The 24,139-nt window shown below is 43.2% G+C and overlaps 1 protein-coding gene across 1 annotated transcript in view; it reads left to right on the forward strand.

The window, feature by feature from the left end:
* Nucleotides 1-10,205: 10,205 nt before the first annotated feature.
* FAT3 (FAT atypical cadherin 3) overlaps nt 10,206-24,139 on the forward strand; it is a 362,856-nt gene continuing 348,922 nt past the window's right edge. The window contains exon 1 of the mRNA XM_075081104.1: nt 10,206-11,054. The gene's annotated coding sequence lies outside the window, so the exon portion shown is untranslated. The remainder of the gene's footprint in view (nt 11,055-24,139) is intronic.

The raw sequence follows: 24,139 nt of genomic DNA on the forward strand, positions 1-24,139 counted from the left end.
AAATCTTCTAGTACTTATCGTGAGACATGGGAAGGAGACTATCTGAGCTCTGAAGCAGTTAACTCTTTCAGGGCTATCTGGGAAGATGTTCAACTGTCAAAGTAGCAAGGCTGTTCAAGCACTCTTTAAAGCCTTCTTTTTATTTTTGTGTTGTAGAGAGAATGCTGGTGGGGGAAAAGCCACCGTGTGCTCGAAGTGATAGCATTTAGGTGAACAGCCTTAAATATTTAATGTTTATTTCTTTTACAGTGCAGCTTCAGATTGTCTTGGAAAATTCATCTTTGTATTTGGTGGTGAACACATTTTTGCCTTTACAAAATGCATCTTGCACATGTTGCCTGCCAATTTCATGTCTGGTTTACCTGATTTGTGTCTCCACATTGGTGGGCTTATTGTATGTTTGTCCATGTGCCAGAAGACTCTGCAACTGTATTTTAAGAGGTCTGTTCATGTCTAAATATTTATATTCTTTTCCATGAGGCTGAGACTGATTGTATGTACTAGCAACTTTGTCCCTGCACCCCCCTTCTTCTCCCAGTCCAAGTGTGTTTTTGGTGCATTTTGCCCCTCACTTGATTTCAGCACTCCAGTGGTTTCCACTATGCAGTTTTGAATGTATAATTGGTTTCTGGTGACCACATTTTTTCTCATTTATTTTGGTCTGCCTCTGTTCTGTTACACATATTTGTCTCTCCATTAATGTCAATGTGAATTACAGATGAAAAGTTAAGTGTAGATAAATTAGTAACTACGCAAAACGGAAGGTGGCATTTAACTTTCTGAATTATTTGTGTGGGCACAGGACAGCTAATGAATACCTGAGGATCAGAACAAACGAGCAGCACCAGGATGCAGGGCTCTGCTGTCGATGTAGTTCAGTGCGGTGGCTGGGGAGGGTGGGGGACTGTACGGGAGGCAGTGCAACCATACTGGCTTTTAACGCCCACTCTTCTGGCAAGTGCTGTGAGTAGATGGAAGTGCTGGTTGTGGTTTTGGAGCCAAAAATCATGGTTGCCTCTAAGGGAGCAGTTGTCTATGGACAATAAATAGAAGACTGAATAGTCTGCATCTCAGTCCATAATGTACTGAGACTTCTCTCGACCCTTAAAATGGTGTAAAACAGTCCAGAATAGTGTTTCTTGCTGTAAAATTACAGTGCTTGGATGAAAGCCTTCCTTCAAGATGGGCCATGTTCTCTGCTTCACTGCCTGTGGTAACACTTTATTCATTTATGTCGGGAGAAAACCTTTTGTCTTCAGCTGAACAACTTCTGCTTTCCTTGTGGTGCCCTGCAGAAGCATTACAAGAGGTTTCCTTAAAGGGAAGCACTTGGCTATTTTCTAAGCTCACTTTCAAAGTACTCTGAATTAATTATAAATGAGTAAAGCCGTCTGGCTCTTGATTACACAATTGCCTATCCTGGATTCACTGTAATGAAATGTAAGCTGGCCCAATGATAATAAAACGGGAGGTGCTTTTTCTCCCTCTCTATCTTATGATCTGAGCTATTCTCAGATCTACTGTTCTGACTTCTTGCGGGCTGCAATTTTGTCAGCCTTATGTCTCCTCTCTTTCTCCCTGCTACCCTATTTTTATTAGGCTTTTCTTTTGGTTGCACTTATGCCCATATCCTGAAAGTAGTTAACATGCATTGATACAGTGCCTTTTGTGCTGAACTAACCCAACACATTTTACTTATTTAAAGGATTCTAAGTGCTTGTAGTGTCTAAGTGTTTGACAAACACATAAAAATACACAGAAGTCAAGCACTTAGCTGCCCTGAGAGGATGGGTTCCCCTCTGTCTCTGCCAGGAACACCCATAAACCCAATTACTCACATAGCACGTAGTTCAGTAACAATTAAACTGAAGTTTATGCTTTCTATGTGGTGAACCCTGATCTATTGTCTCCATCGTTTGCCACAACATGAACCTCACAGGATATGCTGCGTGTTATCCCATTACTCTGTCTTTTTCTGCCCTCGTTTTTGTGTAGTGCTGGATGCTGTGCACAGTGGTTCTTCTCACTTTTGTCACATTTTCACTGGGTTTTATTGTCTTCAGATGGGATGGGACATGGCTCAGTACAAGTGACATGGACGTCCTTTGCTCTGACATTTTTATTCTGTGTGAAAGAGCAGGAATAATGTTAAGGAGCCATAAAGTCTGGGTTTGGACTGTAATAGCATTGTATGAGCTAAAGATTCCAATGTGAGTTTTGGAGTACAGGCCATCGAGCCCTAGTGTGCTTGAGCCACGGCACACATGGTGGAAATGGTGCTGCTCCTTGCTCTGTCCCTTGGGGCTGTCCTGCAGTGGCTGTCCCAGCCCTGCTCCTGGCCTTTCCACTTGCTGAGGAAGGATGGTTTCAAAATGGCTTAGCACAACAGCAACCGTCTTTCCCAAGACGTAACAACAGCAACGTAAATTTGCTTATCCCCTGCTCATCTCCTCTCTTCCTTGTGTTGGTTTAGGGAGTTGAAGACATGCTAGGGAAATGGATGAAGCTATAAATTTTCATCTCTTCTTAAAACAATAACATGGGATTTTCTAAGGATAATGGATTCTCCTGGGCTTTGGTTTTATATCGTTACTGGAGATGGTATGGAAGTCCTCCAGGTTGTTGGCTGAGTGTCACCTTGAGAAGTAGACTGTACCTGCTGAGTTACCATCCTCCCTGCTTGTGGAATTTGAAGCCCACGTTGATGAATGCTGTTTAGTCCCAGAATTACCAGAGAGCTGATACCTGTCTGTCGCTATGACAAACTTGGAGTCATCTCCATTGAAATTAATTTGGAAGGGGATACCTGTTTCTTTATTATTTTCTCCTTTTACTGGGAGGCTTTTCATTCCTACCAGTCCACCAAGATTAGACCATCCCAGTTGCTGTTTTCTAAGAAGGTGCTGCATTTTTTTACCTGGTCCCTTTCAGCTACGTTTGCCAGGACCTCTAGCCCTGAAGTTGATTTTGTGGTGCATCCACAGCCTTCAGGGCTCATTCCCACAGCTGGTGCTTGGCTTTGATAAAGACATCAGCGCTGCCAGGTTTAACCTCCAGCAACCATGGCAACCAGCCTTGCAGCCTTTGAAGGAGTAGTCCTAAGCACAAGACTCTTTAAAGACCCATGCAGTTCACTTCAGGAGTCCTCCGCAAAATGGATGGGAATTGTCACTTGATAGCATTTAGGGAATAGGGCAGAACTCAGAGAACATCTGTTTTGAAGATGACAGAAACTGTCAAAACTGTATGGCAATTACACTAATCTATCCTCTCCTAATAGCGGGCCCATCAGTCTGGTCATGCTGGAAACCTGTTAGAAATCTATATGGTCTTTCAGAGTGGTTTCTCTATTTATTTTCTTTTCCTTCCTCTCCAAGGGGTAGCTGAGGCCTGTATAGGCAAATCATAAAATATTAAGTATTTATGTGGGGCTGGGGGAGGAAGCTTTGGTGAGAAAAGCAATACCAAACCAGTGAAAACAAGGCTTCAGAGGAGAGAATTGTCATTTTGTCTATTTAGTCTAGGACTAATATATCTGAGCTACAGCTTGACCTTCAGGGATGCCACTGAAATGGAAAGGTGAGCTCAGTAGTCATCCCCTCCTGGTGTGCCTCAAGACCCCCTACAAGTTGTATCTTACCAGAAGGAGACTCTCAGAAGGGTTGTCCACATGTAACAGGGAGTGCTTGTGACTACTCTGATGCAATGTATATTCTGAAAATATGTTGATGAGGATTTTGACCGCTTGACCACAGTGATGGGGTTGTGGTGGTGGGATGTGCCAACACGCTGTGTGCTGGGTTGAGCTTGCTTGCAAAAGATGCTCAGAAAAGTTGCTGCTAAAATAAAACTGGAGGAGGAGTAAAGTATGCAAGCTTGCAGTGAGCGGGAGACAGAAATCCTAGGCATCTGCAATCTCTTGCCAAATCCATCCATCTCTTTTCCCACATTCTTTCTCCATTTCTGAAGAACGATGCTTAGCAGTAACTTTGTCTTCAAAAGTAATAGAAGTGAGCAGCTGTGACGTGGCAGGGTTTTACATTTAAACTGTTATTAGCATGTGTTGGAGGTATATATTCAAGCAAAGTGACACTTAAAATATATTCCACATTGTATGCCAATATTCTATAGAAAGGCCTGACGTATCAGTAACCAAAATTAGCTGTGGAGCCATATCATCATATAAGCTGGGTTTTTCTCTGTGGAGTCACCAACCACTACACAGCAATTTACTTAGGTACTAGTAATATTTTTAGTCATACTTATTTTCCCTCCCCACTATCTGGACCCATATTGTTGGTTTTGCAGTAGACGGTCGCCGGTGTACCCTGACCAACATGGGGGCTCTTTTGGCTGCCTGTTATGATACAAATCTCTCTCTGCCTTTGAGCCTGCCTCACCCCCAAGCTGCCAAGCTGAAGCAATGGGGGAGACTTTCCTTGCTGCAGAGGAACTGAAGCATGGTAACTCAGTCTGCACTGGGAGAGGAAATTGGAAGTGTTGTATAGAAGACCTGTTTGAGAAGAGCGGTCCTGTGTTAGTGCTCAGTGTGAGCAGGGTCAAGGGGTAGGGGTGGGACATACATCACATAACTAACGCTCAGTAGGGTGGGCTGTGTCAGACTGGCAGCAGCACGGTCCCAGGCTGACCATGCAGCCAGCGGGGCCAGGCAGATGCCCCAGGAGCCATCCTACACTACCTGTGGCTGCCTTGGGAACCACAGCCAAGAACTTAAAGTCAAGTGGTACGAATTTCTTCCAACTTTTTTTTTCTTTCAGTTCATTCTGGAAGGAGCACCTTCCTCCCCAGTAAATTACAAATATTTATAATGCTGCAGTCAAAAGTGTGAAAAGTGTCCTAGCTAGCTTTAACCAAGCTTGCCTGAGTGGTTGTGGCTGCCAGAAGCCACGGTAACAGATACTTTATCATGGTATGGTCTGTGGTCAGTGTCTCCTGGATCCTGATTAGATTTATGTGGTCTGTGCTGATATTTGTAGCTTCACTGGTGTGAACAGCAATACTGTTCAGTCTAGTTTAAAATTGGTTTAGGTTTTGTTATCAGTGCTGCAGTCAGATTTTGGATTTAGCATCAACACCTTGCTAGTACAGAGCAAGAGCGTCTCTGGTGGAAATGGTGAGAAATAGTTATTGCTTTTTAAGCTTGTGCTCTGTCTTATTTCTCAGTACCTTTCTCAGGAGCGTCTGTTTTGTACCCACTGACTGAAGAGTTGAAAGATGTGAAAATTAGATCCAGAAAGATTGTTTGGCCAGTTGAAATAAAGTGCCTTTATGGTTCGCAGTGAAAATTAGGCACCCTAAAAATATGTCAGAACCCGAGGAAAGCTTCAGGAACACTCTGTGGGTGCTGGTGGCTGGAGGGATCTCATGTGCACCGTGTACATGCCTGCTGGCCTGTGCACTTCATCGGTGCAAAATTCTGCCAGGATCTGTTTTCATGCTACAAAACTCCCTTCTGCGGATCTCACCTTCAGAGAGTTTGTTGGCAGCATGTGGGTTTAAACGAGATTTCTCAAATCCCAGTTCATGTGGCGTGGGACTGCCTTGGGAGCATGGCCACTTTGGCATAGGGTGCAGAGAGCTCGTTGTGCCTAGCTGGCGGGTATGGACACCTCCCGAAGAGCTCGGGCATGGAAGTGGATGCAGTGGGTGCCACGGCTCTGTTTGGGTTTGCTGGGCCTCCGTGATGGATGCAGCGTGGAGGTAATCACCCGGCCCCACAGACTGGCAGCTGCACATTACTGAAACCCAATTTTCAAATAGGAAATTGGCCTTTTATCCTTGGTACTCACTACATAATGGTGCCGAGCATTAGTCAGCTGAACCTGACCGTGGTTTATTGTGCTATTGTAAATCATAATTGGCTGACTAACCTTCTCTGATGTTAAGTGCTGTAAAAGGTTGTTTTTCCTTTATTTTACTTTAGTGTTTGTTTCTGCCTTTATGTGTTCTTTCTGTTTATTCTGCTACTAAAATGTAATTAGAAATTAAAAAGAACAAAGCAAAGCCTCCAAGCCTACTGACGTAGATTAACATGAATCATCATCTCTTGAAAGTGTGTGTAATCTAAAGCTCTGCAACCTGATATACATCCCCTTCATTTGGTAAATATTTAAAATATCCACAGACATTTTTTCACATTCTTTGAGTAAAGACCACGTTACCCTGTGTTCACCCTTGTTTCTGTTTTTAAGTATCAATATTTTGAATCCAGGGTTTATTTAGTTAAATGCTTTTCTTTTTCTTTTGTAATTTCTAGTATTTATTGTACTATATGAAACCAAATATAAAAGAGAGAAAATCCTACAAATTTATTTGCCTTTTAATAATAAAAAAACTTTATTAGAAAGAAAATGTAAGTGACTTTAAACAGAGCCAAAGGCTATAGTGTTTGAGAGCAGTAGAACTGGAGGGTTTAGGTAATGAACAGAGTTGACAATGTCTGTAATAAAGTGTTACAAATAATAAAGCTGTTACAAAGTGTGTTACACCATATATCTTTACATAGCTATTCTCCCATGTTTCCAATTTCGGTTGTAGGTTCTTGGGGAGCACCCAGATAGATTATAGCCCTCCAAAGAGTGTTGTAAATGCTGATGCTTCCCAATATGGTTTTTGCAGGAGAAAAGAGAAAAAACTTCACAGCTTCTACTCTGGGTTGTTTGGTACTGCCCCATTAGCAGTCATTAGTTCCTGCCCTCAAGCAGTAAATTCTGTCTTCTTTCTCTTTTGGTAGCAGCTCTTTTTCTTTGATATAACTTTCCAGCTTGGACTTTTGTTAGGTACTCCCTGCAGCTTCCGCAGAGTTGGCCTTCAAGTGAATAAAGCTAATTCTGAGAACAATGCAAGCATATGTTCTTCGTCCAAATGATATTAAGTTAAAAGCATGCTGTTCTGTGGATTATGTTTTTAGTGTCATTAGTGTGCCAGCTCTGACGGTGGGTCTGTGTGTTGGGTGATGCTGGTCTCCGAAGCCTGTTTACGTTGGGTAAGGTGTGAAAGGGCTGTCGTGGGAGAGCACCTCCAGGAAGCACAGGCAGCTCACCAGGGTGTCTGTGCACGGGAGACCCTTTGTAGGAACCTCTCAGCCAGGTCAGGGCTGGCAATACATCTCTTTTTCCCGATCTCCAGCAACAGCAGGGGTTGTTCTGCTGGCAGATAGGGACTGGGACCTTCACTGTGGCACTCAAGACTTTTTCTTTTAACCAGACATTAACTGATAACTTGGTCTGATGCTGGTGTACTTGCTTATTTTGAAGAAGCTTTCTATCCGTTTTCCTTCACAAATATGAGGTGTCCTGTGCAATTCCCCACTGGCTTGAAAAGTCCTACCAAACTGGGACTGTAATTCTAATTGTGGAATTATATTTGAGTTATTTTCTAGTAAAATAATGTGAATTTTTATTTGGAATAAAATTAGTCAGTGTGTATCCATGCGGACTTCTTAAGCAGCACAGGAGCTTGAAATACCATGAACTGTGCTTTGATTTGTGCTTAAGAGTAGACTAGAATGATGCTGATATTTTTTTTAAGAACAAATAGCTTGACTCAAAATATGTCAAATTCAGTTGCTTATGTTTGAAACAAGAACAGTCTTCACAGTTAAGGTACTTGAAAAGCCTGGAATCGGTGCCCTGCTATTCTCTAGCACTTCTTGCATCTCCTTGGGGAGGCAGTTTAGGCTTTCAGTGTTCAAATCATCATCTCTAAATTGGGGATAATAAAGATTTTCTTGGTGCCTGGGAGTGTTGAGATGACAGATCAACTGATGGATCATTTATGGGTTCCAAGAACACTTACAATCCCCTCTGCTGCTGTAAACCTCAACCCTTCCCAAAATGCAGCTACCCGCTGGACCTCTTCACCCTGCATGTATTCAGTGGATTATATCCTTATTCAGTGTTTTCCTGGGAAAAAAATTTGATTGCCAGGGTGAGTTTCCCCTGCCTTTAGTCACACGGGACTTAAAATCATGAACAATTCTTGACTGTAGTTGTGGGGAAGAGGGCCATTGCTGGGTGCCTGTTGAGGGTATTTCCCTGTTTTCTGCAAGACTTTCCTGGAGCCTCACAGCTACCCTGGCTGGAGCTTGGCTTTGTCTCATGCTTTCATGGAAGGTGGACATGTTTTCTGTGGCAGATGGAATGTATATGTTCTTTCATTCAGATGGGATCCCAAAGAACTTGCCACGTGCTTTGATCCCTTTGCAAAAAGAAGCATTCTGTACAAGGTTGAGGCCACTTTCAGGGAGACTTTAATCAGTTGACATTGCCACCTAATTTAGAGTAGGGGACTGAAAGGGGAATGCAGTTTTGCAGACTCTGTACCGTCAGGTTGGTATTATCAGCAACCTCTATATCTCATTTCAAATCCAGTAGGTTTGCCATACTGCAGTGCTGGGTCAATAATAACTATGAAGCATGAAGATCTGCATCATTTTCAGTCATTTCCTATGAATGTTTCTGTGTTTTCCTCTCATTCAAATCGCAACCCAGGTTTGCCCTGCTTAGTGCCGTGTTACTCAGGGGTACTTCTTCCTTGACCCTTCTTGCACCAAAGATTTTTGGCCAGCTAGATTATATTTGTGAAGGCAATACATGTAACGTGTAGGATCTTCATCAAGAATACAGGAGCCTGGAATTACTGTAGCTCAAGAAAACATGGACTTCATGTGCATAAGCAATTTACCTCCTCTCTTTGGTGTCTGATACCTGTTGGAATGGTTGACCACTGCTCGGGATTTCTGCATTCTCCACATTTACCTAATTGTGAAGGATGTTACTAAGCATCGTAAAGAATTTCTGACAGTGTGGCATTTGGAGCTACTACTAGTAGTCGCTAACTAGTAGTATTTTGTCCTGCTGTTGGGCTTTTTCCTCCCTCAGCTGGAGGGTGAATCATAACCTTAACATTATTTAATTGGAGGCTTTTGAGTTAATTAATTTAACTCTTCACTGCCTTTAGTGCTATGGTTTTACGAGTATTTTTAATTGATCTTATTCGTATGGAAATGCAATCTCACATTAATTTAACAAGATGGATTCAAGTCACTGGTCAACCCAGCTGTTCAATCAAGGATCTTGCTTAGTGCTATTTATTGGGTTTGGTTGGAAGACTACGGCCACCCCAAAAACAGAAAAGGAAAAGCAGCTATGGGCGGTGAAATCCTGTGTTTGTAGGCAGGTTCACTGATGGATATTGTTAGCTTGGAATTGTCCTAGCCCCAGCAAATAAATATATTTTTATTTCCTTTCCACCAAGTTTCACAAACACAAATAGAGATACGGAAAGCAGAAGGGGAGCTCTTAACCTGAGAATTTCAGACCAGTTGGATTTAAGCAAACCACCCGTTTATTCTTAGATTAATGGCTTGGAGGCAGACTCTGTCAGTTGTGGACTGTATTGTATTAATCCGCAACGGCAAGAGTTAATGCTAGTAATTGCTTTTCCTCTATAGAGAGAGCCTGTAGTAGATTGTTTTTACATGGCGATCTGTGATTGATAGATCAGGGAAAACAGGACCAAAGAAGGTTACTGCCTCCCAACCACTTCCCCTCCAAACTGAAATAATTTGCAGTTTGTAGGGTGCCTTGTCGCACGTGCTGCAGGGATGAAGCAGTAAACACACTAGGCAGCATTCCCTTAAAGCAGTGAACCTCTTACTGCATTTCTTTCTCCAAACCAAACAAGCCATGTTGTTGGGAGTCCATTGAAAACAAGTGTGCTGGTGAAACAGCCCCCAGACCCCTTCAGCAAACTTCCTGTACGGTCAGGCAGCGGACCTGATGAAAGAGCCTGTTTGTGAACCTTTGGATTCCTTCCATTGATTTGTAAATCCACTTTATTAAAGTACTGCCGAAGCTAGTGAAATGAGCAACGGATGTTCAGCTTCCATCAAGTTTCTAACAAATATCTGATGCAGCTTGTGTCACTAGCGCTGGCACATGCTTTTTAAATTTTTTTTTCTCTGCGTTGGATCGTTTCGAGACGGGGGGAGCAGGGGGACAAAAACGCAGCCTCCTTCAGCCACACGTTACATGGCTGCTTTATTTTTCAGTGCTGCTAAAACTCAGCTTATTTAATATTGATCATACCAAGGAGCCAGCAAAGTACAGTGTTAATTGGGTCCACTGGAATTCTTGTCCCCTGGGAGGGAGAGCTTCCTAGGCAGGGAGGGCGGAGGGAGGGAGGGAGGGAGGGAAAAGGAGGGAAGCAGGCGGGGAGGAGGGGACCCACTGTGCGCCGCATAAAATGTAAGTGCACTAGACATCAAGGCTTCTGCTTGCATCGCTGGAAAGCTGTCGCGGCGTTTCCCACCCGTCCCCCTTTCAGAAATCAGGCAACTCATTTTTTTGTTTAAGTCTGGTAGTTCTTCTTGAATTAACAGCTCCTTTCTTTTCTATTATTTTTTCTTTCCTTTTTCTTTTTTCCCCCTTTGCGGAGGGCTTTTTTTTTTTTTATTGTTTTCTTCTCCTTTCTGCAAAGCTGCAAAAGCTCTGCTTTGAAAACTGCTGCCCCAGAGTGCAGTTGCTTAGCTGTCCTGTCAGCATTGTTCTAATGCTCATTCCATATGTATGTCACATAGGAGCGGTACCCTCCTCCTCCTCCCCTCCCTTCCCCCATCCATCCATTTGATTTTTTTTTCCCTGAAGACTGATTTTATTTTTTTTTTTTCCCCAAGGAGCTTGCAAACAGGGAAATTCAAACTGAATGGTTCTGTGCTGTGGTTACTTCTACAGCCAACACCAGATTTCTCTTAGAAAAAGTGTTTGCTCTGTTCGTCCCTTTCCCCGCTCCCTTTTTCTTCCCCATAAGCACAAAGGCGTTAAAAACTAAGATCTGTAGTTCTTTTTGCTTTTCTGTGTTACCGTGACAGCATGTATCTCTGTTGCTGAAGAATGAAGCAGGCAGGCTGGAGTTTTTTTATGTTCAGTGCTTTTGGGACCACTAAAGAGAAGTCCGCAGAGAAATATGTACAGCAACTGTGCCAACTGAGTTTCTCATGCCTTTTATCTGTCACTTATTCTGACTAAAAGGTAAGGGGTTTTTAAATATTTTTTGTTAAAGGCTTTGTGCATTGTTTGTGCAGTGTCATTTGACATGTGCAACTAATTGGCTGAGGAGGGAGGTGGGTTATGAAGATTTTTGTGCTAAGGTATTATAGGTCACCCAAGCAAAGCTCTTTGCATCCAGAGGAGAAAAAACCCCCTTGTTTCTTGGAATATTTCCGCTTTTCATCTCAAGTGTTTCCTCCAGCTTTACTTGCTACTGATTGAGACGTAAAGCCGAGGCATTATCGTTGCTGCTTATCTTTTCTCGTCCTCTTTCTCTACCTAGGAAGCACACGCACCCAGTTAGTGCGTGCGTGCGCATGTGTGGGGTAAGGCATATCCCCTTTGCATGGGAAATACTTGGCAACATGCACGTTCTCCTTTTTTACTGTAACTAACCATCTTCAAGCACTCTTTGCAAGGTAAGAATGCCTTAGTTCAGCACACTGCAGCTTATGCCTGTTTAAAATTATTACTTGGATTACAGTGCATACTGTGGAAAGTTATTAGTTTCCACAGAGACCAATTTAATTGGGGGTATGCGTACAGCGGTTCTGTTCTGTGCTTTACATACTCTGCTTATGAGAGAGTACAAAATGTTATTTTTTTCTTAATTCTTGGGAAGGGTGAAGTTTACGCTGTCTGTTAGGCATAACAAATGAAGTTATAGCTTAAATCGATTAAAGCTGTGGAGAAGCATAGCCTTACAAGGCTTTTCAACTTAGCCCTGAGAGTTAGAAGATAGTTTATGAAAATATTTTTTTTGCACTGCATTTTAATATGCAGAAATGTTAGCGGGGTGGTGTCTTCACCAAGCAGAAGTAGCAGCAAATGATGCCTGGACACACTGTTTTATGTGTTAGAAACCTGTTTAATCCATAACCTTGGTGTGCACTGCTTTTTTCTGTGTGCGTGCTGGATGCATCTTTCAACAGCCTCTTAGTTCAAGAGGGCTTTGTTTTATAAAATGTGTTTCAGCTTTGCAGGCAGGAGAAAGGCACTCTGTAACTGTCCCCTTAGCTGTGGCACAGTCGTTATTTGGCGTTTTGGAAGAGGCTGAATTTTTAGGACTCGCTTTGGGTTTTTTTCGCAGGTGTTTGTGTTCTTACTTCTTCGCTGTTAGTTCTCTGCATAGAAAAGGCATCTTAAGGGTGTTAATTTCTCATGCTTTGAAATGATCAGTGGCTGAAACAGTTGAGCAACCTCATTTATTAATATCGCTTTACCTTGAATGTTGCACTGCTTATTTGAATAACTAGGAATGCCACTAAATAAAATTAGTTAAAAACAGTCTAAAAATGCCAAGCGTGAAGGAAGAGAGAAAAGTCCTGTCCGCAGGCATTAGTTTCTTTCTTTACTGTAGCTGTTTATGTCATTTCAAAATCAGATCTTCCCTAACACATGCTCTGTGACTCTATTTTCCCATGATTGTTGCTTTGTATCAGCACTGAGAAAACAATCATTTAGATAACAGGTTTTCATTGACATCCTTTTTATAATATAGAAAGGAAGAAGCAGTAATAAGTTAAATTGGCATCTGCTAATTATGCTGAATACAGATTGTGAGCTCTGCAAGTCGTCCCTTGCCTTAATGCTGTTAGCATATTTTAGCACTGGCAACCAAAGGAAAGAAACTTGAATGTTCCTGCTTGTTTTCTTAGGGGAAAAAAAAAAAAAAAAAAAGATGACTTGTGAAGAAATGTGAAGTTTTGGTTTTTTTTAATGTTTGTATGCTGTATTTGAACAGGAGAGTGTCACACAGTTTGATAGCACTTGGTAAAATTGATTAGAGATCACTGAGACACTGACTTGTCTGGTGGTCACTAGAATTAATTTTGACCCTTGGTGACAAAATCATCAGTGTCTGATAGAAAACTTGGGCATTGCGGAGGAAAAGTTTGAGTGTTTCTTAGTCACCAAATACCTGATTCTGAGAAATAATAATAAAAAATAACTGTGTTCTGAACCTAGCTGCGGTTCTTCATACTAAATGGAGATTTTGCTCACCGTATTTCAAAACCGGGAGTCTTGGGCTCTTTTGGAAGCAGAAGAGCTGTGCTTCTGCCCAGATGTTCTCATTTCTGCCTTGTGCATTTTCCTTGTGCAACAACATCCCTGCCTGGCTGTGGCACCGAGCCTGGGCTCGGGAGCCGTGGAAGCTGAGCTTGTGGTGGCTTTGCCAGGGGACACGCTCCAGCCCTTCGTGCCGCTGGCAGCGGCAGCAGAAGACACGCAGGCGGTTGCGGTGGGTCAGCCACTAGAGGGGAGACAAGAGCTGCGGTATGTTAATGTCTCTTACCCGGGAGTACCAGATGCGGTGATGTCTACGTAGGAGCTTACACTGTGCGGTGGAAGTATCTGACCTAATCTGGATCCTAGGGATGCTGGAAGCATCCAGCGGCGGTCGCGTGGGGCATAGGGTGGGCAGATATAGGGCCTCTTCCTCAAGGAATCCACGCTTCTGGGTGAACGGTGTCCCATTGCAAGTTTAGATATAACAGAAATCTGTCTGTGCTTTGCACTGGGGGGGGTCTGTGGTCTTCTGCGTGTGGAGCTGCCTGAGTGTCGCTGTGCACAACCTCCCTCCTGCCTGGCTTGGATGGGAGCGGGCCCAGCCTTGGTGCAGGCATCCAGGTTCCCTCTGGTGTCTCTGTGGTGGAACTTTTTGCTGTGAACTTGACAAAAGCAAGAGGCCCTAAGTTTTTTGTTTGCGTCTCACATCTGTAGATGACCGTGTTATGCTCATAGATTGCTTTAACTGGAGCTGAATGGTGAGCTGGTAGGCATTGGCTCGAGACCTCCAAGGTTGAAGGAAGTGTCTTTCCTCCCTTCTTAACTGCTTGAATCTTCTTCTGTATGATCATATGCAAAAATTTTTACCAGTAATGAAGATTTGGCACACAGATTTACGAAAAGTTGTTTCATCCTTTTCTAGAGGATAGATATCTTGAACTGAAAGTATTGCCCTGGGTGATGGAGATGGGCGCGCTGGGACGTATCCTGGGCAGAGAGGTGCTGCGCTGAGTGGAGGTGGGAGAGCTCCCAGCCAGCGAGTCCTCCAGGTCCAGGTGAGGCTTCCTGGGGATGCACAGTGCAGGAACCACATGCTTTGGGTATTGGTGTGGTGTGTTTTGACGGTATTGTAATTCTTGTCTTCATGTGAGCCTAATTTTGCTAAAATTGGTGTCAGAGACTTTTTAATAAGACGTTATGATTTTGGCTTCAATTTGGGGTTTTCTTATTCTCTTACGTGCACGTGTGAAATGCAAAGCATATTTAATGAGCGAATACTTCAAATGCTTCCAAATTAATTAAAACCAGTTCCACATCTGGAATAAATCCAGTACCTTTCATGGATGGCTTCAACTTCATGGTTTTTCCCTCTTGTGAGAAGCCCTGTGAATATCCCCCTGCGGATGCTTGTGAAAGCTGGAGTGGCAGAAGCCAGGCTTATTTTTCAAAAGAGAGTGATTTGAAGCCTACAGAGATCAATGGGATCTCGGCCTTCATTCCAGCAGACTTTGGATAAGACCTAGTAATATATATAATTATAGAATATGATATGCCTATGTACAGTCAGATATTTTCAGGTTATTCTGTCTTGAAGGTAGCTGTGCAAGTCTTAATTAAAATGTGTTGTTTCTCATGGCTCAACTGCTGTTTAAATTCATTCAGATTTCACTGGGGCTTGAATTAGGCACCACAAACAAAAATGTGTTTTTTTACAATGAACTTTTTTTCTTCTCCACTCTCTGTCCCCAAAAGTAAATAAAATTATGAGATTTTTCTCTATGGGAATGTTGTGATTTAAACTGACACAAATAAGTGACCTAAAGATAGGCTTATTGCATAGATAAAAAATGCGGGGTTGGGTTGTTTGAACTGCATTAGCATCAGAATAAGAAACGGCAGGGCGAGTTGGCCGAGGTGGCCATGCAGAACTGGGGAGGGTTGTTCTTTGGAAAGCCTCTGAGCTGGGAATTCTTTTCTGAGCCATAAATAAATAAATCTCTGTCCTGAGCAATTAATGAATACAGAAGTCTGGGCAACTTTAAGCTGTTTGGGATATTTAAAAAACCCATATGTTGCTTTTGTTAGTGTTGATTTCCATTTTCCCCCCTATTATTTTCATGTTAAGGTGGGCTTTTTTTCTACTTACTTTATTTTTGCTGAAAAAATGCTGATGAAAATGTTTTTGCCAGTGCTTTTCTGTAAAACCACTGTCAACTCCCACATCAGTTTCAGCATGTGTTGCACCAAAATGCTGCCTCTGAAACTTTTCATCCCCCAGATACAGATCAGGGTTGCAGACAGCTTAGTGCTTTAAGTACCTTGTCTTTGGAGTTGTCCTCTGGCTGCTGGTGCTGATTACTCTGAGGATGTCAAGAAAATTATCTTTCAGGGATCCTACTGCTGTGGTCTCTGTTGGTGGTAGGCAAAAGAGAAAAACAGTGCTGGTGAAGTGGATGAGGTGACAGTACAGTAAAATGGAGTGGGAATGAGAAAGTTCAGTTGCTTAACCGCGCTGAGTGCACAGCTGCTTCAGGTACAGGAGTACAAGACGATACCTTTAGAAAATAAAGCTTTTAGCCAGTCTGGTAACTCATTTATGAAGTTATAGAGGGGGTTTAAAGAAAGCAATCTAAAGAGAGATCTATGGAAGCATCAGATAATTATGGTACTATGAGCCAGATTTGCAGATATACTGTTAGAGTGCAGAAATTGCCTTTAGGGCATGCTGTACAACTGGGATATATTGACGAAGAGAGAGAAAAAGGAGTAGTGAGAGGAAGCTATGGCCCTAAATTGTAGAGCCTTTTAAGAAACAGTCTTAGGCATAGGAGCCAGCTAAAAAGGTTAATTGGGCAAGATCAGTTATTGTGGTGTGCGAAAGTGAGCTTCAGAGCTTTAGAGGAGAGAACACCAGACAAAGCAGCGAAGTCTTTCATGAGATGATGCTGTTTGTGGTGGTAAGAAATGAGGATCAGCCCCACACCGATCTGGAAGAGGGGGAGTGTAAGAAAAGCGACAGAATTTTCTTAAGATGTTAATATTGTTTCAATGATGCAAGACCCCCCCAGAGCAGTGTGGATGGAAAGGGAAGGGCGACGAGTTGCTTTTGGATCTGCATACAGAGGCAGCAAGGGTTACAGCAGGAAGGGATTAAAGTTTGTGAAAACTGAGCAGACAAGGCACAAAAGAGGAGGCAGCGTGAAGATGATGGAACCTTTTTTACAAAATCAGCACAGTGCCTGAGAGCATCCAGAAAAGCGACAGAGTTTGTAAGACTGCATGTGCCGTTGGGCAGGAGCTGGCAGTCAGGTTATTCTAGCACTTGGCTGTCTCTGCCTGAGGCCACTCAGGAAATACTGTGTGTAGCTTAGGCTATCTGCTTATATATAGGGTGTTACAGTCATGGAAAAGAATGATCCAAAAGGAATGTAAAGGTCACAGAGAAAGATTACAGGGGCATCCGATGGAAGCAGCAGGCATGTTGAGGTATGTGCTCCTATAAGGCTGTCACACGTACCGGAAAGGAGGAATACCAAAGTTCATCCATAAAGTGACAGGGTGCTTGAACCTGGCTTTTATATTCAGTGGTTGTTGGGCAGAATAAGCTGCCACAGAAATCAGGAGAATAAATGAATGCTGCTGAAATTGAGCCTAAAAAATAGGGATTTGGTGTGATGATCTAAGTGCTAACACCAAAAAGCACTTTATTTTGCATTGGCTTCCTTACTGTAGACCTGCTTGTCCTCCTAGGAAACATCCCTGAGAATGAGCTGTTGATATCGGAGCATAAGTACTCATTTTTAAATTACTTTTAGTAATGTGGGCATAAGTGAGCTTGAGTTTATCCATTAGCTTGGTGCTAATGCGGATTTCCGACCAACGGGCTCCCAAGAAGAGTTTCCAGAGAAGAGCAGAGTTTCAGTGTTTCTCCTATTGCACATTTCAGTTTGCTGAGAAGTTGGAGCTAAGGGCAGCATCTCTGCTTCTTTTGTTGCTGGTTATGTCATTTAATTAGTGCCCATCATTACAGATTTCTGAACAGCTCTCATGAAGGTGAATATGGGCTTAGAGAAATCTGCAACTCTGCAGAGGAACTCTAACAAGATGCTAAGAAGCGGCTGTTCATACAGGGCAGACAAAAGGGTCCTTTATGCAAAAGTAGCTTGTTAGCTTTTTGTTTTTAAGCTGTAGCATGTCTAAGTGATCAGGGTGTCACACACTAATAAACTGGCCAGTCCCTCTGGCATAGACATTCTTGATGGTGATTTAGAAGGTGCATTTATACAGTAGCCTCCAACTTCATTACTGCGCTGTCTCCTTGGATACTGAGCATTTTGCATATAATTACAACAGGGTCGTTAACAATGCTTGGTGGTTCTAATGGTTTTAATAAAGTTTTTCATATTACGTGGTTAATGATTCTCTTTTTCCTTTAATTTTCTATCAGAGAGGAAAAACAAGAGGAAGTGATTTTTGTCAGCTAATTTGCACAACTTCTTTTGAGCCAAGAACGGGTTTTATTTCATAAAGTGTGGAAATCCTGCATGCTATTTGTGGAATTATGTTGCTGAATGGGCTGTAAATAGGAGTTGAAGTGCTACTATTCATTGCAACATCAAATTCACACTGTTTGGGAACAATCTTACAATAGTAAAGAAAAAGCTGTTTAAATGCTGGGCAGTAAACAAAATTTGTTATGGGTGTGAAAGCATTTAAATACTTCATGTGTCTGTTTAAGGCTTGGGTATTTTGATAGTGTTCAGTATGTTTCTCGGAGGTACTTTCTGCTCTTTACACACCATCTTGGTTGCCTCAACTCCGGCTGTTGTTTGACAAACAGTGTGAGCTGCCATGGACATGGAAAGGATCCCTCCCGCCTGCCCCAGGCACCCGTTCCCATCTCCCTCCCTCCCTTTTGTTCGCAGGCATATTTGCAATAGGGCAGCTCAATCCCCAGTGAGAACAAAATAAAAAAAAAAACCCACCATAAAAAAGGGAAAAAAAAAAAGGGGGTGAGCCTGGGACAGCTGCTTTGGTGGCCACGGTAGCTTATCCTGCTGTAAAGTGATCACCAAGCTGTGGCATTAAATGGGCCTGAATATAATTTGGTTTAGTTGTGTAGAGTGTCTGCAGCTATTGCAAAGAAGTTGGTAGGAGCGTCAGGCTGTGACGGCTGGTCTCAAACGGTGATGTACGGCGATGCACCGCACGTTGTGGCCCATCGCTGATCCTGCAGGTGAGCGTGCAGCTCTCTCTGTGTTACTTCCACGCCTGCAGCATGTCTGCTTGTTCTGCTTGACGCAGAGGGTGCGTTTATATACACTTGAGGAATGTCTGTTCGGGAGCAATATTTTTGCATGTCAAAAAAAAAAAAAAGAATGCTTTTGTGTTCTTTGAGACCTCATTAGACCTTAGGATATCCCCTAGGAACACAGCAACAAGGATTTAAACTCTTAAATGACTGTACCTGTCACAGGCTGTGTGGTTACATGAGGTATGAGGGCAGCTGGGCATGATGCAATGGGTTGTACATGTGTGTGTTTACACCCCCACTCACACTAGAAGTGTGCTCACTTACGGAAAGCATTTTAAAAGTTTGAACCATTTTTTTAGTGTTAAAAGAACTACTTTTTGTTCCTACCAATACTTTTTCTTCAGAGAAACAATATATCGTATAGTTCATTTAATACAATAAAACAATTTTTTTTGAAAAGCCACAGAATACAGAATTTAGTACAGTAGGATTTGAACATAAATTCTAGGGATGCATGTGTGATGGCTCTTTTACAGTATACTTAATTTTACTGCAGTCCTCATAATGGCTTTCATATGCCAAAAGCTATTGAGAGCCTTTTCTTATAAAGGTGGTTTAGAAATATGTTACAGCCACAGACATTTTCTCTTGATCCATAATAGTCTCACAAGCCAGACATGCTGCTTTTTTCCCCCTTCTGTATGGATTTGTAATCTCGCTGGGTTTGTTTTGGTAAGCTGATGCATTGCTATTTCGTAACTCTTACTTCTTTTCTCTATACTTTCATAGTAAAAATACAGAGGAAACAGTTGAGCTTCAGATCAGGCAAAGTTATTCCTGATGACTTTGGTCTTTGACCTGATGCTCTCTGACACAGCTTTTTTTGTTTGTTTGTTTTTTACCTTTCTGGAGATTTGTAGCAGTCAGATGGAAATGGCAGCTGACTTTCAACCGGTGTGTAGAGGAGCTTGAGGAACAAAAGCTGTATGCAAGCAGAACCTTGCTAAGTGAAACTTCATTTTTAAGTTGAGGTTTTAAATCCAGCAGCAGTGAACCTCACTGAGCCCAAGCTAATAGTTGTTATTTAGGGTGGAGTCCTTTTATTCAGGAAGGACCTTTCCCCATCTCTTGCCAGAAGAGGGGAAAACGAAGAGCATGTGGCTGGGAGGCATGTGGTGTGATTTTGCTTCTGTGGGACTCTGTAAGAGGGAACATCCATGTGCCCCTGTGCAGGGGCAGCCCCTGGATGCTGCCCACCGGCACAGGACCTTTGACATGGGGCAGAGCGGCGGAGCAGCTCGGCACAGCCACATCTGAGTTTGGGAGGCACAGAGGGGTATCTGGTGGGATGATACTGAGTAGTTGGCACTGCTTTCTCCCCTCCCAGCACACAAACAGAAGACATGGAGCCAGAGGCTGGTTATGTTTCCAGGATGTGGATGAGCAGCTCGGGGAGGTGTGACCTGCCCCATTTGCATTGGCGAGCGCTAAGTTGGATATTCAGCATTGTTTGATGTGAGGTGTCCACCTTGCTAACAACTTCTCTGCTTGTCAGAGTGTGTAAGGGATGGGGTAGCTCCCATTAGGAAGAGTTAACTGCTGGGGCTGTGGGGAGTTGGTGTGGCACCACTAGTGTGTGGGCTCCCAGCAAGCAGGGAGAAGTCCAGACCAAGAAGGCTGGCAGCAAACTGGGGTGAGACATGATGAAAGCACAGTGAGAGGGACCAAGCCTGAGCCTGTCTCATGTATTTAGGTGATTTACCACAACCAGCGTTTGGTGTTTATGTGGTGTTTGCTTTCTGTCCAGAATTTGAGAGTATAGGCTTTGCCGCTTGACCTTGGGTTGCAGGTGATCCTGACTCCAGGAGAACAAATGGAGAAGGGTGAAGCGTCAAGAGATGTCTCTGCTCTTCCTAGTGGCTACGGTTTTCAACAACATAATGGAATCTTGACACTGTTGTTGTTATTATTCTTACCCCTGCCTTACTGGCCTCCATTTCATGATCAGTGTCTCCATTTAACTTTTCAAGATCTAGACGTAATTTTGAAGACTGAACCCAAATTCCTGAACTGTGAATAAATGATGAGTTTTGAGTGGTAGCCACGGCAATGGTGGTGAGAAACATAACTGTTATGACCCTCTGCTTTGGAAATTTAGGCCAGTAATGCTGGTGAGTATTGCTTTGGAGGGAAACCTTCCTGCCCTAAATCGTGCAGGTACAGAGGGCAGTGAGAGTTGGCATCTGGAGCATGTAGGGGTCTCCTATGTGACTGGAGCAAGGGGCTTGAGCTGTTGTGCCTGTTTCCTAATCTGGAAGTGTGCTGAGTGTGTGTGATTACCTGTCCTTCGAATATGCATGAAAATCAGGGAACTTGAGGGTACCACTCTCAGGGCTGGCGTAGGTGCTTTGCAGTCAAAGCTATGCTGACAACCAGTGGATGTGGATGCTTCAGGGAAGCCCTGTATCCATAAGGATTTCAGGAGGTAGATATTTGAGGGAATATGCTTCTCCCAAGGGGAGCATGGACCTCTATTAGTGAAGGGGGCTATAAAAAACCCCCAACTTTTTAAAATTATTTTTTATGATTTTGACATAGGAAAATGGCTAATAAATGAAATGATCCTCTTCCTGAGCTTCTGCCTCTAATGCCAGATATTAAAAAGGCACTTTTCCAAGGTGATTATCGAAACTCTGCATTAAGAGATACCTCATTTAATCTACCGTATGTTGATTGCCATGAAGATATTTTCAACAGATACTGTGCAGTGGTGTCTGTCATTCTCCAGGATATAAATAACGGCTGGACTGTAGATGACTGTGCGGCTAACTGATGGCTTATGGGTAACCTCTTTTCTGGCACAGAAATAATGGGCTGTTTGTTCCTCCAGCTGAAATCCTGATGTGTTTTGATGTTTCTGATTTACATTTTTAGTGCTGTTCCTGATACCGTTTGGTGTTCTGGGAATGGTCTTTACACTTAGTGTTTATCTTGGAGCATTGGTTTTCCAACAAACAAACATGTGATTAACAATCAATGGTTTTGTTATAAATAAACAAAAGCAAACAGTTCAGCTTTAAATAGTGATCTCTGCTCTGTGGACCTTTAAATTGGTCTGTTCCTGCAAAGTTGGACGTTTCCAAACATGCAACAGCCTTTGAGGGACTCCCAGCTGTGGCAACTGAACTGGCCGAGTTGGAAAGCTGAAACCGTAGTGGTTTGAGTTGATGTCTGTTTAGCTGAAAAGTGGTTATTGTCTCAAATATCTATGCCTGAGCCGACCATTGGAGGGGGGCAGAAACATGCGTGGTTTCGGTATGGGTAACATTTGAATGCAGTGGGAGATTCAGTGTGCAGAAGACGTCAGTGTTGTGCCATTCCTTCGATGTCTGCGCACCGAGGCACAGGTGCGTGGTGGAGGTGGGACCAGAGGTGGGACCAGAGTGCCACCAGCACTCCCGTGTGTGCATCAGAATTAGCACGTTATAATATCCTATGCAAAATAATTGGATTCAGCACCTTGTCTGGATTCAGGTATTTCTGATGCAGATAGCAGTCCGGACAGCTTTGGTGGAAAGTTTCTTCCTTGCAGTGCTTTGGCCTTAGCACATGGGCTGGAAAGGAAATTTCTGGGTTTCTCTTGTAGCTTTGTTTGGTTTAAGGCTGATTCCATCTCCCTTTCTATTTCCACACGATGTCTGCGGTGTGGATTCCACTTATCCGAGAGAAACTGTGATGTATTTGACCTGATGTATCCATGCATTTCTTCTTACTTAGGCAGGTTAACCAATTTCCATGGCCTAAGCTGGATGTAATTTTAAACAGTGGTGGCAGTGCCCTTTCTTTAAACGCTGCCTATTTGAAGAAACCGCAACCTTTCTGATTTTTCACACAGGAAGGTTTACAAAGCAGAAACTGTATTCATCAACAGTTGTTTCTCTTTGGTTTTGGGTTGTGGTTTTTTTTTGTGAAGAGTTGTGGGCCAACAGTGTTGGTCCAAATTTTCAGAGGCTACTTTGTCAGAGGGCCCAGCAGGAGGCCATTTTTTGGGAGTTGTCTTTCAGAAAGGTGGTTGCTCTGCAGTGCCTGGAAGTCAGACCCATATAGACATCCTAAATTGGTTGTAGACAACTCAAGTGGGTTGCTCCAGAAGTAGAAGTAGAAGCAGAAGCAGAAACAGCTCTGTGTTATGCCTGTGGCACAGCAGCAGGTGCCAGCACCCTGCAGATTCCTGCCCTATCGAAAGAAAAGTGTTCGCTGGTAAACCTAGGTTTTGTTCTCAAATCTCAAACTTGTTGAGAATCTCAATCAAAATATTTGCTCCTTGCTCTTCAAGCATGATTGCTTGAATGAATGCTCTTCAAGCATTGCTGTGTGTCACAACCATCTCAAAGAAAAATGACATTGCAAAACCAATAATCTAGTTCCTAGCCTCAAGAAAGAGAAAATATTTTTTTTTTCTTTTTCTCTGGAATCATAAAATTTAGCTATTTCTCAAATGGTTGTTCTGTTTAATTGTTTTTCTTCTTAATTGCACCTGGATGCATCCATATGCCGCCTTCTGAGACTTTTTCCCAGATTGCTCAGGCAACGCCATTTTCTCAGGTCATGTTGAATGTTGCTCGTGCATGGACCAAACACCATCAAGTTATGGTAGAAACTGGAGGATCAGCAATTCTGGCTGAACCTTTGGACAACAAGCCTGACATGCTGTGGGCAAGAACATGCCTCTGCCTCTGTGTGTGGTAAATGGCACTGTGCTGGTTATGGGTAGGTGTCCCTCAGCGCTGCTCGCCAGCCCTCCTGGCTTGCCTCACCCACCAGGTCCCATGCTCTTCATCTGCTCAACCCTCCCCTGGCTTTTCCCTTCTTGTTCCAGTTGACTTTGTCCATACTTGCCTTTTCAGCACTAACGGCCACTGCAGGAAGCAATCCCACTGACACTACCTCTCTGTCCCTCAGTATATAATTTTGGGACAAACCTGGAGTTGGGCTTATCCCAAGGTCTGGCAGGGAGCGAAATGCTTTATCCCATACTTCCTTTGTGAAATCCTTACTGGACTGTCATTATTTTGACTTGGCATCTCACAATCATACAATCATGGAATGGTTTGGGTTGGAAGGGGCCTTTAAAGATCATCTAGTCCAACCCACTAGTCTTTTCCCCTGGTCTCCATTTTATGTTGTGTTTTTCATATGAAGCTGCCAGCTGGGAAGAAGCTTTTGTATATTCATGTCTCTCTCAGCCACCCTCCTTTCGCCCATATATAAAGGCCTGGACCATTTGAGCTGCCCTACCTCCACACACGGAGTGTCTGAGGGAGATATATAGTATTTTTTTTTCCTCTGAGAGTAACAGCTTACCCAGTCCTTACACCTACATACCTATTATGGCCCTGGAAACAGTAGTTGTAAATCTCATAGACTTCTTTCTTACTATAAACTATATCCAAATAGTTTATACAAGCCTGTGCAAGCTGTCAGAAGGAGTATGTGCAGTATTCTGAACACAGAGCAGACCCGTGGCATCAGCCAGCAGCGCCCAGGGACTAGTGGCAATGGGTTTGCAGGAAAACTTCCATGGAAGAGAGTGCAGGGTGGCATCTGAGCCTTGTGTGGGAAAGGTGGAAGATGCTTTTTCAGCTGCAGGGCCACCACATTCGCATCGGTGCTGTGCTGAGGCTCTCATAGCACTTATTGCATTTTTCACCAGGCACTGTAAAAAGTAGAGATTGGATTGCTCTAGGGTTTCGTACAAAAGGCTCTCTGATCTTAATTGTATTTATTACTTGCATTAGAGTAA

This window comes from Phalacrocorax aristotelis, chromosome 1, assembly GCF_949628215.1.
Source record: "Phalacrocorax aristotelis chromosome 1, bGulAri2.1, whole genome shotgun sequence".
Lineage (NCBI taxonomy): Eukaryota > Metazoa > Chordata > Aves > Suliformes > Phalacrocoracidae > Phalacrocorax > Phalacrocorax aristotelis.